This window comes from Parambassis ranga, unplaced genomic scaffold (genome assembly GCF_900634625.1).
Source record: "Parambassis ranga unplaced genomic scaffold, fParRan2.1 scaffold_27_arrow_ctg1, whole genome shotgun sequence".
NCBI lineage: Eukaryota > Metazoa > Chordata > Actinopteri > Ambassidae > Parambassis > Parambassis ranga.
In genome coordinates this window covers 1,778,684-1,798,149 of record NW_021144800.1, presented here as the reverse complement: position 1 = coordinate 1,798,149, position 19,466 = coordinate 1,778,684, and the positions used below count along the sequence as shown (strand labels likewise).

The 19,466-nt window shown below is 44.7% G+C and overlaps 3 non-coding genes across 3 annotated transcripts; 1 reads left to right on the top strand and 2 right to left on the bottom strand.

The window, feature by feature from the left end:
- The first annotated feature begins 9,694 nt into the window (after window positions 1–9,694).
- Window positions 9,695–9,786, top strand: trnar-ucu (transfer RNA arginine (anticodon UCU)). Its single transcript is given in 2 exon segments — window positions 9,695–9,731; window positions 9,751–9,786. It is a non-coding gene; the product is annotated as a tRNA-Arg (tRNA).
- Window positions 9,787–10,736: 950 nt separating this feature from the next.
- trnaw-cca (transfer RNA tryptophan (anticodon CCA)) lies at window positions 10,737–10,808 on the bottom strand. Its single transcript has one exon. It is a non-coding gene; the product is annotated as a tRNA-Trp (tRNA).
- A 660-nt stretch (window positions 10,809–11,468) lies between these two features.
- Window positions 11,469–11,540, bottom strand: trnaq-uug (transfer RNA glutamine (anticodon UUG)). The gene has a single exon. It is a non-coding gene; the product is annotated as a tRNA-Gln (tRNA).
- Window positions 11,541–19,466: the final 7,926 nt, after the last annotated feature.

Genomic DNA, 19,466 nt, shown 5'->3' with positions numbered 1-19,466 from the left:
TTTCTGATTGGTTTTATATAAGGTTTAATAGGCCCCAGGCTTCTCCGTTCATTCTGAATGGAGGAATCCTAAAGATGTGGATGTGACTTTGGCTGCTATTTTATGAAGTTTGGTAAAAGACATGAACATGAGGACTCAGTATGATAAAGTCCAACTCCTTATGAGCAGTTTGCAGTTGAAATGAATATTCTGTGTAGAGGCATGCCAGACTGATAGGCTTCCAAAGTTAGCTGGGTTTTGTCAGGGATCTCACCAGTTTCCCATTATTTCCTATGAGGGGGGTTAGGTCAGCTTAAGTGGCTTGCCTGTCAAAACAAAAAGTGGCACAGACATGGGGACTCAATATGTCAGAGGTCTAATGTTTATCTACATTTTACATTTTGAATGAAGGTTCTGTGTGAAAGCATGCCCAAACGCCATGCCTTCAAAGTTTTGACAGTGATTTGATGCCTGTGTGGAGGGTCCATCGCAGTTTTTCTGGATTTTTTCAAACACCGTTTATCCGATCGCTACCAAACCTCAGAGGGTAGTAGTCCTGACCGAGCCGGTCGATTTGATGTATAATTTGTAGGGGTGGCTAGCGCTAATTAGCTGTGAAATGAATTAGAGGCTTTTATTTTGAAAATCAGTGTGTGTCTGTGTAAGTGTGTGTGTGTGTGTGTGTAATATCCTGTTATTGTGCAGGGTCTTTTATTTTGAAAATCCATGTTTGTGTGTCTGTGTGTTGGCAGGTGTGTATAGTGTGTGTCTGCATATTTCTGGGTGGCTTGTGTGTAGTTTACCTGGCCTAGTAAGGTGTGTAATGATTTGGAGGCTTTTATTTTGAAAATCAGTGTGTGTGTGTGTGTGTGTGTGTGTGTGTGTGTGTGTGTGTGTGTGTGTGTGTGTGTGTGTGTGTGTGTGTGTGTGTGTGTGTGTGTGTGTGTGTGTGTGTGTGTGTATGTTAGTTGTGTATGTTGTGTAAGTTGATGCTGCTGTTACGGTTACCATGGAAATGGCTCCCTCAGTTTTCGGCTTCCTCCCTGGTTTTGTGACTTTTGCCTTTTTTCTCTCTCTCCCCATTCACTGTCTATGTCGTTCGCCCACTGTTTTTTTGCGATTTACGTGAAAAACGTACGTCGGAACGGAAAGAAAAGTCATAGCACAGGTGTCCCGGTACAGCCGGACGTCCTGTAAAAGTTTCAGGTCGCTCACATTAAAGCTGTGGGACTAGTTCTGCTGAAAATGTGTCCAGAAGAAGGAGAATAATACAGAAGCGGAATAAGTATTTACAATAGTAACAGTGGAACAATATCAGGATAGATCAGGAGGTCTGAGTCTGGTCTTTCAGTCCAGATCCTCCTCCAGACTCTGATGAAGGAGCTTTTGGATGATGCTCTTTATCCAATGATACAGTTGATGCTGCTGTTCTTCTCATGTTCTAAATGTGTCGTCTGTCTTTACTCACATTGCTGCAAATATCCAGTTTGTGTTTGAACACAAAGCTGATAGTTGTGTGTTTGTTCATTCAAACATTAGTGACAAAAAGTCTGATGATAAACTTTGTATGAATGAACAACACATCAGTCAGTAAAGACAGAATGAAGCCATCAGATGTGTCAGATGATAAACTGCAGCTGTGTCTTTTTCTCTCCATCAGATTTCTGTCAACTTGAAGTCGACACAAACTCAGTGCACACAAACCTCAAACTGTCTGACAACAACAGGAAGGTGACATATGTGTGGGAGAAGCAGCCATATCCTGATCATCCAGACAGATTTGACTGGTGTCCTCAGCTGCTGTGTAGAAATGTTCTGACTGGTCGCTGTTACTGGGAGGTCGAGAGGAGAGGAGGGGTTAATATATCAGTGAGTTACAGAAGAATCAGAAGGAAAGGAGACAGTGATGACTGCAGGTTTGGAGGAAACAATCAGTCCTGGAGTCTGTTCTGCTCTGATCGTGGTTACTCTGTCTGTCACAATAACAGAGAAACATCCATCTCCTCCTCCTCTGTCTCTCACAGAGCAGCAGTGTATGTGGACTGTCCTGCTGGCACTCTGTCCTTCTACAGAGTCTCCTCTGACACACTGATCCACCTCCACACCTTCAGCACCACATTCACTCAGCCTCTACATGCTGGGTTTGGGTTCAGGTTGTTTCCTGGTTCCTCAGTGAGTCTGTGCTGTGTGTAGAAGCAGAGTGTGTGGAAGTGACAGCAGCTTCAACTTTGTGCTTTAAATGTTGATGATGTTTCACTTTCATTTGAATCACTGACTGTGATTTCAGGTCAGAACATGTTTTTGTCTTAGAAGCAGTGAAATGAAGAATGTGAAGCTGAATTTATGATCATGAACTTTGACATGTCCTCACAAATGAAACCCTTACATTAAGAAATGCATGATTCCATGTTGTTATGGCTCTGATATTAAAATGTAGTATTATAATAGGAGTTAATGGACCTAAGTGGAAAACACCATTTAAAACTGCTGCAATACAAACACTAATAACTCCAACTCAATATTTTGGATAAACTTTGACATGACAGATATAAAATAATGCCTGAGCCTCCCAACTTGTAAAATAACTTGTTTTGTGCATTTTTACATGAAATATTTGCATCATGCAATCTACCTGGCATTTAAAGCGTTAAACTCCTCCAATGATGTCATGTTTGGTAGTTCTGAGCAGTCCTGAAGTTGTTCCACATATTGATGCAGAAAAATATGAATCTGTTCAGTTTTTAGAGCAGTATATAACATATATAACATATAACATTTTTGTCCCCTGATGACACAAAGGGTAGTAAATGTGTTTCCCAGTGTTCTGGTGATGGATCAGAAACATTTACATTTGAATTCTAAAATTTGTGTTGAACTGCCTGATTGCCCTTTTTCTCCTCAACCTGTGACGTCGGCGGAACTGCGATCACTCACCTGCTCCTGCCCGGGACGTTAAAAAGAAGCAAAGACACAGAGAAAGACTCAGGTTGTGTCTCAATTCAGGGTCTGCATCCTTCGGAGGACGCAGCCTACGCGGTCTCAGGAGGCCGCGTCCTCCGGAGGATCCTCAACCGTTGGTAAATGGGACGGTCTGGCCTTCAAAGCACTTCCTGATTGTGGCGCGACGTCATAAATTTTGCCCCAGGAAAAACAAAAGCAGCGACAGCGACAGCGACACAACACGGACTACACAACAAGCGGGACAATAGTGTGGATTTAGAAATTTGGAATTTTTTAATATATTATTTGTTGTTGGAGGAAGAGGAGAGGCGGCTCCAGCGGCAGCAAAACCGGTGACGGCTCATTTTCTTCAGGCTGGGAGAGCGCAGTGGGGAGGTGACGGTAAGCTGCTGTTTAACCATATTATTGATCATAATTAATATACCAGCTACTGAGCAAACGCTAGCCATATAACCAGTAGATAGACAAATATGATTAAATGTAATTTATATTTTATTCAATTGTAAGACTTGATACAGGGTCTGTTTGTAATTTTAATACTTTAAATAAATAGCTAAATGTGTAAGAACCCTGCAAATAACCCTGAAAGCACTGCTTTAATGTGTCATTAAGCATCAGGTCTGTCACTGCACCAGAGAATTACTGCTGGGTGGAGGAGAGTGGGGCTCCCTCCAGGACCAGCTGTCTGTCCTGGAGGAGGTGTACTGACCATCATCAACCTTTGGAGGGTGAGGATACATATTTTATAGCTTTTCATATTTGAAGCTGCTTTGGAAGCCGCTCTGGGAAGTTATTATTTTTTATTTTGCCCTTTTTAAAACATCTTTAGTAACATGGCAGCCGCCGATCGTCAGCTCTGCAAACCCTGATGGACGATGTGGTGGACAGAGGAGACAGGCACCCCCCTCCCCCAGATGATGTCCCACTCACAGCCAGAGGACTCCCACGGTCTTCACCGTGGCATCGTCCAGTCCAGCAGCACCAAGGACTCCTGCTCAGCCAAACATTTATATATATGTTCTTTGTGACTAGTATTTTCTGCTGATCTTTATAACTAATAAACTGTACATTTTCATAATGCCCACTGGTAAATAGTAGAAATGTTCAAACTGTGTCTTGTAATATTGTACATAACAGAACACTTAAATGATTTACTGTGGTCACTGAGAAGTTGTTCAAAGTTTACTTAAATTATAAATAGGTATTGAAACATGATGTAACAAGGTTAGAAGAGTTTAAGAAACAGCAGAGACAAGAACAATTTAATATACAATTTAATAAGTGACCATTTAAATAACAGAACATAAAAATCACTGCTGTCCACCATCCTCTGTATGAGCTGAGGGTCTGTCCGCTCTTTCTCTGCTCTCTCTCCCTCTCTTATCTCTCTCTCCCCTCCCTCTCTCTCCATCTCTCTCTCTCTCTCTCCCCTCTCTCTCTCTCTCTCTCTATCTCTCCCTCTCTCTCCTCTCTCTCTCCACTCCCTCTCCAGTCTCATCTCCTCCGTTATCAATTGTCAGGTTTCTTCTGTTTCTCTCTGCTCCTCCTACAACATAATAACAGGGCAGAATGACCGTTTGATATAATAACGATAATATGCTCTCACGTGAACTATACTTATACTATATACAGAAACAACAAGAAACAACATCCAATCAAAATGTTTAGTTTACAGCGCCTCGTATCAACAGGACGTCATGTTTGTAAATATAAAACTCATTTTTTAATGCTACTAGCATTTTAAAACTCTGGAAACTACTGCTCTTTACTTACATTTAAATGTGAATTCGGCACTCCTGCCGGTGCTGCTGCTGCTCACTTGGTCCGTCATTGTACTATTGGACAAAAAGTAGGCCCGCAAAGCATTGTGGGATATTTAAGGCCACGAAGGATGGTAGCGATGCATCCTCCAAATTCAGGCAAAAGGAGGACGCATTTGGAGACTAATGAAGAAAGAAGTGCATTGGGACTGAAAAGGTGGCTGCAGGAGGAGAGCTGGCCCAGTTTGGTTCAGGAAGCAGTGCAGCTGTGTTCATTGATCAGCTGCTGCACGTTGGTTAGCGGCGAGAACAACTCCTCTTCCCTATCCTCAATGTTACGGCACCATAGCCTTTTGGTTAGGGTGGAGACGTTTTTGTCTTAGGCTGGACTTGACATGTAGCAGTGCTCCGTCAGAATATGTGAATATATTCTGTGAATACGCAGCTCACATGAAGTACTTGGAATGTCTTTCTTCTTTTTTAATCAGGATGCTAGTTGAATAGAACACCATGTTCTCAGTAGAGCTTGCCCTCACAGTAAAACAAGCTGTGCACACGCCTGACTCCTGGTCTGTATGAGGAGCGCCAGTGAACACACCTTATTTTCATGTTAAAGCACCTTGACATATTTGATTTAATTTCTATTCACAATTGATTTGGTATATTCTAGCTTACATAAATGTCATTGTCTGTACTGTATCCCCCAATGTACAGCAAATTATACAGTGTTGGTGGCCGGAAGTGGTTAAGGCGATGGCTGAAATCCATTGGGTTTCCCCGGCAGGTTCAAATCTTGCCAACATCGGATTCTTTTCATCTCAAAGATCACTTTATGCTCCCCATGTCTGAGGACCAAACCGTGGCACAGTCAATCTGACACTTTTCATTTTTTCTTCATTTTTAAAATTGCTGGATCGAGAATGTTGCCTTCCATTCAGAATGCTGACTTCCATGATGTCACAGGCCGCTGTCGGGTTAGGGTTTAATTCGGAATCCTGCCTATCATTATCTGGAGTGGGTGGATGTCTATTCTGGTATGCTGCCACTCATTCTAGATTTCTGCCTTTCATTTGGGAATACTTTCTTTTATTCTGGAATGCTTTTCATTCCAGAATGCTGTCTTGCTGACTTCTGTTACGGAATACTGACCTCTGTTCCAGAATACTAACTGTTATTCGGGAATTCTGCCTATCCTTCTGGAATACTGATGTCTATTCTGGTATGCTGCCACTTATTCTAGATTTCTGCCTTTCATTCCGGAATTTTGACTTTCATTCCGGAATGCTGTCTTTCATTGTGCAAATGTGCTCTACATTCTGTTATGCCGATGTTTGTCCCGGAATGTTGCCTTCCATTCTGGCATGCTAACTTCCATTCCAGAATACTGGACCTCATCTCAAGGCATCACAATAGTAAGAATGATTCATTATGTGGTGACCATGCAGATGAAAACTCTCATCTCTGGCTCAAGACTTGTTGAGATAGCACAGAGACACTCTCAGTCTGTTCACATCAGTGTCAGTGAAGATTTCAGATTGTTTAAATAGAGAAGCAAGAAAACAAGTCAGCCTTATCTTTCATAAAAACACATGACAATAACATGTGAGGAAGAGAGTTTTATGTACAGTGCTCCCCCTGCTTGTTGGGACAATTGTAGAGCACCTTCCTAATAAAGTAAACAGGGTAGAATGGACAGTGAGGCTTGTAGTCTCAAACGACCAATGTGATCGTGAACACAGCCGGCTTGGAAGCAATTCAACCTGTGCCATGTTGGCACGTGACTACTTGCTCAGCTGTCCCGGCAACTTTCTGTGATAGCTGTCTGTCAAACGAGAGACTCTGGTCGGCGCAGATTTAGCCTGCGAATGAAATGGAAACAATTGTAAAGGAGCGCCAACCACCAAACTGGACAGGACAAACTGGAAAGACCATGCACTCAGGACAGAAACCAACCTGGGTCGTGATGGAAATTTTAATATCTGTACATGCAGCCTCTCCTTTAATCATTGTTACTTCCCTGGGACATTCCGACCTCTGTTCTCACCCAAAGTAAACAAATCTGTTGCCTTTTGCCATTCAACATTGATGTCTGGGACCTTCCCAATACAAGAGGCTCTGATGTGGAGAGAGTCCTGAGCTAGCATCCCACACTCCAGGAAGTCAACATCAGAACTTCAAAGTATAATCAGAAGACAGATGGGTCTGTGACCGGCTAGAAGAGGGTGTGACTTGATTAGGGGGGGGGGGGGCTACTGCAGGTATAACTGTTGCATGTTCCCCATGTTCTTTGTGTGCAACAACCCAGAGCTCTGTGACTCAGAATCTGCCTCATTGTTCAATAAATTGTAATCTTGAGACCAGAATTTATCCGCTCCTTCCTCATAAACCAACTCGGGAGGTGATCAAAAGAAACAAGGGGAATTTTAACTCTAACACTGTACCCCTGCATACAAGTGCTGCTTAGGCTAACACAGAGCATTAGCTCTGGGCTAACGTTGTCTGTACTGTCACATGACTTAGGTCCCTCGGCAAGTAATATGGCTGCAGGCTAACAGTTCCAAGTCCAATGTACCAACCAGCACACAGTAAGTGAAACAGGCATATCCACGCTTCAACAATGAAAACACAGATTGGCTGTATGGGGATTGAGCTAATCGGTCGAGCCCTATTGATTAAATGACGTTATGATGTTATTCTGGATGTCTATTCCAGGATGCTCTCATTCTAGATTTCTGCCTTTCATTTGGGAATGCTTTCTTCCATTCTGGGATGCTTTTCATTCCAGAATGATGTCTTGCTGACTTCTCTTCCACTATACAGAGTGTTAATCGGGAATTCTGCCTGTCATTCCGGAATACTGATGTCTATTCTGGAATGCTGCCACTTAATCTGGATTACTGCCTTTCATTCCGGAAATTTGAATTTCATTCTGGAATGCTTTTCATTCCGAAATGCTGCCTTTCATTCTGCAAGTCTGCTTTTCGTCCAAGGCGCTGTGTTAAGGTTGCAGTCTCCACTGGAGGACAATCCTGAGACAGAAACTGGTACACCCAAAGGATAAAACTCCCAGGGAGAAACACAGCAATATCATATATGCAGTCCAATGCAGTGAGGAATGCTCTGATCTGTACATTGGAGAAACTAAACAACCACTCCACAGGAGAATGGCTCAGCACAGGAGAGCCACCTCCTCAGGACAAGACTCAGCTGTTCACCTCCACCTCAAAGACAAAGGACACTCCTTTGAGGACAACAATGTTCACATTTTAGACAGAGAGGAAGCTAAGGAAGCCATGTTAAGCCTATGTTAAGCTGGTTTAAAACCTTCTCGAGTGGTGGTGGCCTCATCTTTTTACCACATACAAAGCAGTTATTTTCATCCATTCCAGGAAGTTTCACTCCAAGTCACATGCTAACAGCAAGAACAATGGGCTGTCTACCAGCAGTCTCATAGTCGTTAGCCAGTCATTAGGCACACCTGGCACAGGCAGCCAGATCATCACAGGTAATTATGGAAACATTTAGTGCTATTGTTTGGTGAGTTTTATCCAGACCACCCACTGAGGGTCTGCAGCCACATGTAAACCATGTTTCCCACCAACAGATCAACAACTGATGAAGTGCTGGCTTGGACTGAGCAGCGAAACCTCTTCAGGAAAACTCTACAAGTCCAGACGCCTTGCTTCAATCTTCTCTACAAACATGCCAAATCAAACAGTTTTTTTCCAACAATGTTACACACTGAGTTTTGAAGGTCTTAACCACTAGTCTTAAATTGGAATGTTTACGACATGTGTGAAAAATTGTAATTTCACGTGTGTTATACCCATAGACTCCATGTTAAATGTCCAACTCACAGCACGAAAGAAACATGTTTACAGCCTGGTACAAAAAACATTCTGGTCTCAATATGACTAGGTTCAATTCATTCAATCATTCAGGTTCAATTGTATGGGGGTGGAATTTTTTTTTAACAACTCACTCGTTTTAATTCAAAGTCAGCTGTATTGTCAAATCTGCTATATGTGCTGGACATACGGAGAATCGAAATTGCGTTACTCTTCACTCATATATAAATATAACTAAAAACTTGTGTAAGTGTAAAAAAATGTACCTACAATGAGGCACACACAAAATACAAGGCACAAAAATGAAGGCACAATGCAGTAAGAGTGCAAAAGATGTATAGTGCAAGACAGTGCAGTTGGCATAATGTAAACAGAGGTCCTCAGTGATGTGCACACCCAGGAACCCCGTCGATGGTCAGAGGGGTGTGCTGACTGTGTGCTCTCCTGTAGTCCACAACCATCTCCTTTGTCTTCTCCACATTCAGGGAGAGGTTGTGGTCTCTGCACCACTCGGCCAGAAGGTGCACCTCATTCCTGTAGTTTGTTTCATCTCCACCGGAGATGAGACCCACCACAGTTGTGTCGTCCACAAACTTCACAAAGATGTTGGAGTTGTGTATCTTTGAAGAAGAACTTGTTTCTGTCACAGCTTTTGCCTTAAACATAAGCATCTTGTTTGAAGACAAACTTTGACAAACATTGAAGGCCAGATTTTGGAGTAGTTGTTTGGTTTCTCCATTGTACAGAACAGAGCATGCCTCACTGCACTGGACTGCATATATCCAGGGGTGGCAGTAAAAAGCAGCTTCCCTGAGGGGAAACTCAGTGATGCTGTAACCTCTGTTATGCTGACTTTTTTTAAATACTTTAATAATCCCAGAAGGGAAATTGCTTAAGGCTGCTGCCAAGCAGTGTCATACAATGACCAGCACTGGAGGCAATGTGGGTCAAGGACACACAACCCTGCTCTACCACTGAGCCACTGCTGATGTTGCCTTCCCTTCTGGACTGCTGACTTGCCAGAATACTGTCTGTTACTCCTGAATTCTACGTATAATTCTGGAATTCTGTTGACTATTCTGGAATGCTGCTGCTTATTCCGGATTTCTGCCTTTCATTCTAGGACAAACAAATTGACTGCTTTGTGGCTCTGTGGCGCAATGGATAGCGCATTGGCCTTCTAGTTAAACACAGGAGAAGTGATTCAAAGGTTGTGGGTTCGAGTCCCACCAGAGTCATAGTGCCTTTTAACTTCCTGTGGCGCCATCCTTCAGGGTGGATACAGCTCCCATCCTGAGAGCTAGAAAAAAAGGACTGCACTCAGACATCCCGGAAAACAGCGTTACTGCCCCCAGCTTTGTGGCCGTACAGGTGGACAGAGATCTGACTGGTGTGAGCTTTTGCTTGGCACAGAGGCAGCTAATAAACTGAAAGTTCATTCAGGCACAGCTGCTGGATAGACTGCGATCATGTAAGAAATGTTCCTTTCAGTTGGATGAATCGACAGAGCAGAGCATCTCCAGTGCTGCTCAGTTGATAGTTTTGGTGTGCTATCCCTGGAAAGGAGATATTTTGGAAGACTTTCTGTTCTGCAAGTTATTGCGCAGATAAAGTCTGTCAATCCAGAGATTAAAGCTGCTCACTGTATGCTGCTGAACATGAGGCACTGCTGGATCACTCTGAGGTGCGATGGCTGTCGCAATGGCTGCAGCACAGAGCTCAAACTGTACCGACCAGCTCAGAGGAGAAGAAGAAGGAGCAACATCACATCAGAAAGGCCCTGCAAACCTGTGGCTATCCCAGCTGGGCTGTCATCAAAGCCAGAAAAACAAGACCCACAGACAACAAGACAAAGACAACAACTGGCTGAGGAAGAACATTGTCACTGCAGAACTGAAGAAGCTATTCGGGGAGTGTTGGTCCCACTAAAGATTAAAATTTAGGGTGTTTTCACACTTGCTCCCTTTCGGCCCTCTAAACAAATGCAGATCGATGACTCAGGATTTTTTGCTCTATTTAACCCTAACTCTATTTTCCCTGAATGTGCAGTAATTTAACCAGAAAACACAGGAGAAAGCCGACATTCTGCTTCAAGTGAAAACTACCCAGACTTCAGTGCAGTGGAGGAGTCTGAGAGCTCTAGTGGACCTGGTGTGAACAGAAAGAGGACTAAATTACATAAAACCAGTGACCCTGACATGATTTGAACATGCAACCTTCTGATCTGGACTCAGACGTGCTACCATTGCTCCACAAGGTCTGTTCACAGCTTCTGCTCTTCCAAGGACTCAGTTTAGAATGACATAATCAGCTTGATGTTCATATATGTGTTACTCATTATTACTAGATGAGCGGCAGTGAAACATCCAAGCCACCACGTCCCAGCACATGTCAGAGATGCAGAACAGATGGAACAGTCTTATGGAGTGATGGAGGCCATGAAGCCTCCTAAAGCTTTGAATGGAGCTGAAGTCATGATGCACTGATCTTTCTTTTATATAATGTCTCATAAGTATTTGTTATAATATTGTCCCAAAAAGTCAGTCACACTTGTGTGAATCCAGCCTGTCCAGTTAGGATCAACACTGATTGTGAATCAGTTTCAGCTGCTGTTGTGTGTTGAACAGATGGTGGAACAGGTGGAAATGAGAGGCAGTTATCAAGACAGCCCCTATAAAGGAGGTATTTGTTATAATACTTTAATAAATTATGTCTTCAGCTACTTTTATACTCATTATTAATCCCAGATTAAAGTGTCATTTAGGAGAGAGATTTAAATTCTATCTTTATGTAAGATCTCCTTCTGATACACTCTGATAGTTATTCAGTTACAACATGCTGACTGGAAATCTGCAAAGTGAGTCCTGGATTTTTAGAGAAAGTAGAAAGGACACCAGTATTACTGTCCAAACTAAACTAAAGGTTCCACTGAGATTTGAACTCAGATCGCTGGAGTCAAAGTCCAGAGTGCTAACCATTACACCATGGAACCTGCTTCTCATGGGTCTTCTTCTCCTCCTCTACCCGGCCGACTGTCAGCAGTTTGACATTGGTAAAGATACATGCAAAGATTTCTTTGTGTCAACAAAGACTGAACACTTTGCATATCACTGTCCTCCATGAGGAGACTGTCCTCCATGTCTAGATAAGACTTGCTGTCTAGCAGCTGGAGAAATGTCTTTTTGTGGCTGTGGCATTAGCTCAACATTGAATCATAAAGTTTATTTGTTTTATAACAGGAAGTGGTCTTGTATTAGGGTGTGACCCTCCTGAGAAGCAGAACCTCTCCTCTGACAATTGTCTCTCATTGGACAGATATGAAAATTAAAGTAAAGATTGTACCATCTGGAAGCAGTGTGACAGGAGTACAAAGCTTTCCGCCCAAACAGGGACTTGAACCCTGGACCCTGAGATTAAAAGTCTGATGCTCTACCGACTGCGCCAAGGCTAGCGCCCATGTGTTGATGTTGATGCCACAAATCGTGCCGAGAGCGCCGGTTCGAATCCCGCTAGCCCATGTGTTGACGTTGATGCCACAAATCGCGCTGAGAGCGCCGGTTCGAATCCCGCTAGGCGCGTTAATATTTTGCACTGGAATTACGCGAAACATATCGGTCGTTGTATGACATTTTACCGAGGTGACGTCATAATTAAAAACAAAGCAAAAGGAGAGTGATGCACACCGTTTGTATGTGACAAATTTCACGTGTCATTTGCTGTAATAGTCCAATTGCACATGCATGCATTGAGTGGAATAAATGCAATCTGCTCACTATTTAGCTAATATGGATTGTATAAAATAATTTATCCTTAATAACAAGGTGTAATATGTTAATCTGCATTTTTCTTAACATCCTTTTTTGTATACCTACCTTGTCTACAATAAAAGGCTCATCAATGGCTACAGACTCTTGATTAACCCCCAAAACGCAAATTAGGTTTGTGTTGTTTTTATCATTTCATTTGAACCTTTCTACAAAAAGTATTTCATGGAATTAAATGGTGAATCTTGAATTCTGAATGAAAGCTTGCCTCATTCAATTGTGATACTCTTAAAGGCAGTCACACCTTTTCAAGAATCCACACATTCTAGAGGTCTAACAATACTGTCTGGGAGACCTATTGTTCAATCCATTGTCATGTCATGAGCCCTTACATGGCTCCCAACATTATCGGCTCGTTATCATCTTCCATTCGACAGACATTTAGGCAAGCAAGCAAAACCCTGAAAACAGGAGCAGCAATTTAAGATTTTTCAAACTGTGCTACAGAAATCTAAAAAAAACACATTATTTATCCTCAAAAAGATAGAAATTAATTACACAGACACATACATACATCATGAAAGTGCACTTTCTCTCTCTTTATTTCTCACTTTCTCTCTGCTCCTCATCCCTGACGCCTCCCTCGCTCTCCACTGAGGAACAAGGAGCAGACCCTGCTCTTTGTTTCTCTTTCCATAGCCTTTGGCTGCTAGGTGCTCCCTCCATTCAGCCAATGGCTCTGTTGCTGTCTCTGCACAGTACCAGTTTCCAAAGTATTGGTGGTGCCCTGGAAGCCGGCGGTCTTTCTGGCAACTTTTGCATACCACCACATCAGTTTTTTTTGTGTATTTCCTGTGTTGTACACCTGCCTGTTCCCTCTCCTGCCTCCTTTTCCTGTTCCTCTGTGTTGTATATGGCACATCTTCCACCAGTGGTTGAGATGTGCCAGCTGGCAGGATCAGCTGTTGATGGGACCTGGGACCTGGCAGATGTGGGGGCTGAAACACCACAGGCATATACAGTAGAGATGTGTTGGTGGCAGGATGCTGCAGCGAAGTGGATGCCACACTGGCCTATGGACGCTGCAGTGAAGTGGATGCCTGGTTGGCCACAGGATGCAGATAGGAGGATGGGGGGCCTGTCTCACCAAAACACAGCCGCCTTTTAAGTTTGGCCATGCCTGCTGTATTGGCTGGCAAGGTAAAGATATGTGGGTTATCCCCCACAGCCATGGTTAGGAGAGCTTCTTTTTGAGGTGTGGATGGCTGCTGCACCGCTCCTGCAATTGGAGCTTTTGGAGACTGAATGCCTTGCTGAAGCACTTCGGTCTCCTGAGATCGGCTCCGCTTGTTGTACCTGGAACAACAAAACAACAACAAAAGGGCAGAGTTTTAAAGAAGGGTGTAGGCCAAACAAAACTGACATGGTACACATATTTCATGATTTACTCACCACTGTGCCAGTGTTGCTGTGTTCACCTCAGGCAGCTGGATGGTGGTCTCAGACATCACACAGGCGTTGTTGATAACACACTGGCGTATGTTGCTGTATGCATGAATAATCTGAGTCCATCGGCTCTGGCTGCCTGTGGGACTCTTTTTTTTCGGCCAGTGATAGTCATGCAGAGGTGGATAAAGATGGCTTCCACCAGCCGGTTGCAGTTTGGCCACTGGGCCGGAGCATGTGACCCAACAAAAGACCTGGAAATTTAAGGCAGTGTAAAACTTAGCAATAATGGGTCACACCTACTTTAAACAAAACAAGTCAATAAAGAAACAAACACAAAAATTAATTGAACATACCGTTTGGTGGACTCCACCCCTGGTGCCACCAACTTTTTTGTGGCCCTAAACCGACCCTTGGTTAGGCTATCCTGATGCAGAGTAGGGTATTTAGTTCTAGCCTTGTCAAAGTCTGACAGCACATGCCAGAGGTCTATGATGAAACTTACTGTAGATGCAGACAGCAGCAGATGCGTCTGTGGCAAGTGGAGAGGCCCCAGTAAGCAAATCTCCTGAGCTAGCAGGAGCAGGAGGAGCAGGAACAGGAGCTGGAGACACGTCTGTGGCAAGTGGAGAAGCTGTGGCAGTGGGACCTGTGAGTAGAGGATCTTCCGGCAAGGGTACAGTGAAGTCCTCAAACTCCTCTGGCGCCTGCTCAACATAGCCCTCATCATCAGCCACAGTCACAGTGTCTGTCTCCATGGCAGCCAATGTGTGCTTGTAGTCCTCTAGTGCAGTGCCTGTCTGGTCATACAAATATTCCACCCCAATAAGCTCTCCTGAAAATCACACAAACATACACAAACACATCAAATTATATGTCATGTACAAACAGATGCAATAAACTTAATAATACAGATGAGCTTTTTCAGACATTAAGAAACTGTACCAGTATATTTTCTTGGTGGTGTGTAGTTCACCAGCTTCAGTCCCATGACGTTCTCTGCAAGCTGGTTGACTGCATGCCGGAGAAGGCCACTGTAAGAATGGGGCTCCACTCTTCCTTCAGCTGCCCTGCCTCTGTCCTCATTCCACCTGGCAAGTCCATCCACCAGATAGGCCTGGAAAAAGTTGGCACCGGCCAAAGTTCCTAAAGAGAAAATATATCTCTGTTATTAAATTGTGCTTAATTCTCTACACCAAACTACATTTTAGCTGTGCAAAAGTTGGGAAGAAGTTTCACCTGGGATGAATCTATTCATGTGGAGATGAAAGCTCTCCAGAGATGTTGATCCCCTGGCGCATCTGTATGTTGGCAGTGTGTGCCCCCCCTTCTGCAGGGTCCCCGTCTGCATGTACAGCTGCACGCCAGGGGGGTCCTGGAGGCAACAGAGGTGTTTTTTCTGCACCTTCCAGATCTCCACCATCCGCTCGCTGTTGATGAGGGGCACACCAAGGGTGTTGCACCCCCTGTCCCTATCATAGGCCACCAAGAGCTGGGTGATGAGTGCCTCTATCTCAGTGCTACTCCTGGTGGTCCGTCTGCAGTGCAGCGCCATCTCTGCTCTGGAGATGTGCCGCATGACAGCAGCAGTGGTGGAGGGGTGTAGGTGTCTTGCTGCCAGCTCAGCGCACTTGGCCTCCCTCAGGGCACGCACATCATCCTCATCCAAGATGAAAATACACTGGCTCAGCTGGTTCATGAAGCCAGCATAAAGGGAGTGTGAGTCTGTGGTGCATCCCACAGCAATCCTCCGCATGAAGTGCCACACATCGAGTCGTATCTGCATGCAGCCCCATGGTCTAAACATGCTGTGAAGATGTGTGGACCCACAGCAGTCCCTGTCCACATACAGCACCTCAGGAGGTGGTACTCCTGCATCCTGGAAGCGGCAGATTAGGCCACCAATCATTTTGCCGAGGCCATAGCCCTCACTGGCTGTCAGCACAGACATGATGACCTGGCCATGCTCATTGCCAATGTTGGTGGCCCATGATGCTGTGGAGCGACTTTCACCTGCCAGCTTCTTGACAATTTTCTTAGTGGAGTCCATCTTTAAGACTCTGCCAAAAAGCGAGGTGATGGATGCCTTGATCTCCTCTAACCTGCCAAGCACATCCTGACAGTATACCTGCATTAGCCATCGATGTTTTGGCACAGGTATCATTGCTGGCATGTTCCCAATGGCCACTGGAGCAACAAGCCCTGCAGATACGGCTCTAGCAACTCCACTGCAGTCTGTCAGTAACTGGAGCTGCTTCTGCAGCCAGACCTCAACATGCTGCTCTTCCAGCTGTCTCTGGACCTGGCTGCTGCTGTTCCCCAGGCCTCTCTGCCGCATAACGTGCATATCACATCCCAGCTTGGCTGTGAGCAAACAGGGGAACTGCATGCGATGGCCGATGTCCAACTGGTGGATGATGTTGCTCGCCCAGCTTATGACTTTCCGCTTGCACCCCTTACATGAAAGATACTCCGCCACCATGAAATATGTGCCACTGACACCAACAACCGTACCCTTTGATGCAGTCCAGCTGATGTTAGTTCCTCCTTCCCACAGTCTTTATGAGGGCAGAGTATCTTCATGCGCCACAGCTTCCTTGGCATCCACAAGAACAGTGGGTGGCCAAAGTACTGCTCCATTGGTGGAATGCCAGTGGGAGCAAGTGATGGCTGTGGTGGGTACCACCACATTCTGTCCACCCTGGTGAAGTCCAGCTCGGGTTGTCCAGTTCTGGACCACTTAAACAAAGTTTTTGAAATCCACTGCTGGTCTAGCACTGGCAAGGCTGGTATCCAGCCAGCAGGGAGACAAAGTCTGCTCTCTGTTAAACAGAATACAAGATGTGCAGTGTAAGAATTTTGCTTTGTTTATTTATTTGCTGAATGATTTCTATTTATTGTTGAATTGGAACTCACGTGTTGCTACTGACTCCTCCACTTGCTCTGCTGCCATGACCAGGTCCCTGTCGTCCACGTCACATGGTGGCTCCGTGGCACATGGCACTGCTGGTGCAGGGACTGGGAGGATGAGCTCTGATGAGCCTCGCGTTGGAATGGCTGGAGAAAACATTAATGAATAAGTAAAAAAAATATATATATACTGTGTACTCTCTGTGTACTGATATTATTGAGATCACACAACTATAATTACATCATACTTACTAGGCTGAAACCTGGAGGTAGAAGAAGAGACTAGTCTTTTGACAGACATGTCAAGGCTCCTTTGGGTGAGGTTCTTTCCCGCCAGCAAAGCATGCAGTGATGTGACTGGCACACACACTGTTGAAGGGGCTCGGCTGGTGGGTGGTGTAGCAGAGGCACTGCTGGTGGAGAGTGGGGACTGGCTTACAGTTGTTGCAGTAGAAGCAGGGGGCTGGCTGGTGGACGGCGTCGCAGAAGCACCACCAGGGGTTGGCACTGCAGAGGCTGAGGCAACACTGATGGTAGGTGTAGCCTTGGCAATGGTGGAGGAAGATGTGTGGGTGCTCGCCCGTTGGAGCTTAATGGAGATAGCCTCCCGGCCCTCAGGAAACAGCTCCATGTAGCGGCGGAAGGCTTCCTTATTGGCCCTGTTGTTAATGGAGTCCTTCACCTCACCCTTCTCACTCTCCCTGATCATTGAGGCCACCAGGTAACCACCATACCCCAGAGCATTTTCCAGCACCCATTTGAATGTCTGCCCCCTAAACATTCCGACCTGCAGCTTATGTAGACCCAGCACACACACCTTGTTGTCTGGGTCGAGGCCTTGTGCAACTGCAGCCTGTCTGGCCGACTCCAGCACCTCCTCTGGTGAAAGAGGACGAGACCATGGCTGGGCCCTGCTCTTCACCCGGCCAGCATCATGGGAGTCATTTAGGATTATGGTCCCATCGGGTCTCTTCTTGAAGTCATAAAAGAACAACAATTAGAGAAGAACAAGAACAAGGAGGCCAAGCATAATGTTTAACTAAGCACCTATCAGACCATTAGCCTAATGTAACATAATAGCTTATTGTTGTTGTTTAAACAACTGTAAATTATAAGTGTTTATAACAAATATATTATCATAGGCTATTGAAAACAGCGTGATGCTATGACATAGTAATACTATGCCATAGTAATAAAAGCCCATTAAATGTAACGGTTACTAAAGTTAAAAATAGCACTAGGCTTGAACCACGTGACACGACGTGAAGTTATTAGCCGAGCAACTTAGCCGGAGTTGGCTAAGTTGCTCGGCACCCTCGGCTAATAACTTTTAGATACAACTCAGGGATGTAAATGCTATCCAGGTATTTAGATATTTTATATATTTGAATTTCATACTTTCACTTACTCAATTTATCTTTAATTTCTATTGTCTGTAACAAAAAGAATTTCCCCTCTGGGATAAACAAAGGAATTCTGATTCTGAATCTGAACTTAACTGGCCGGTAAAGAGCAGCCGCTATGTAGGCTAGGTTATTTATGTTACTACACAAACATAACACTTTACAATCAAATACCAACATTAAAATACAATACAAACACTCAAACAATACAAACAGTCGTCGCCGGCAGAAATTAAAATTGCAGACAGTTAGCGGAGTAAATTATCCTGCGGATAGCCGTCCAACAGCGATGTAGCTCGGAAAATGGAATGACGTTCACCATAGCAACAGCGCAGTGACCGGGTCATTCTCTGCCTCCAGCAGCGGTCCGAGCTGAGATTGGCCAGCTCGTTGCCACGGATGTAGGCGGGAGCTGGCAAATTGTGGTAGAGGACAGCTCTGTCATTGGTCGATTCATGGTCAATTCGTGGTAGCACTCGGCCTCGTGATTGGCTGTCGGCGGAGGTGGGGCTAGCAAATCGTGGTAGAGGGCGGCTCTGTCATTGGTCAATTCGTGGTAAATTTGTGGTAGCACTCGGCCTCGCGATTGGCTGTAGGAGGAGGCGGCTTGCTTGACACACTGGCGGCCGGAGGCGCCATACGGGCTCTACATGTTGTTTCAGAGACTAATTCAGACAGGTTAACTGAAACAGAGAGCATTGATTAAGGGTGAACTTCCTGTGTGTGCAGACAGTGGAGGTGGGTTCAGGTGTTATAAATTGGCATCCCCATGGTCCAGATGAAGAAGCGGTTCCAGTTCCTCATATGCTCACTTCTGCTAGTCCATAGGGGACAGTGGTCCTATACACATAAAGCATACATACTTAATGAATTTATGTGTTTTATAGAGGACTTCTTCATATTGTCTGAACCTGAGGAGGAGGAGGAGGAAGTCCTGTTCATATCAGCTGACAGGACTGATTCTGGTGTGAGCACATGTTGCTTTAATCTACAAAGTGAAATTGTTATTTGTTGCCAGTCATACACTCTCAGACTCTGGATTCCATTACAGGACAATGTGGACCTCATGACAGTGTTGTATGGAAAGCCAGTTCAGTTCATTTCTAGTTGGAAAGCTGCCCTGTGATGACACAAACAGAGCGATGACACCAACGCTAGCTAACGTGGGTGGGCGTCGACTTTTGTGGAGGTAGTAGTTGGTTGATGAAACTTGGTGAGTTTCAGTGATATTTAGCGAGTTCCTGTGAGTGCCTGTGAGTGTCAGTGAGTACCTTTGCGTGACAGTAAGTGGCCCTGAGTGTCAGAGCAGAGTTTCCAGCTTGTTAGTTAGTTAGCTCTTCATAATGCTGAGGCCATTTTTGGTCTCTTCATCTTTCTGATGTCACAGAAGATGAA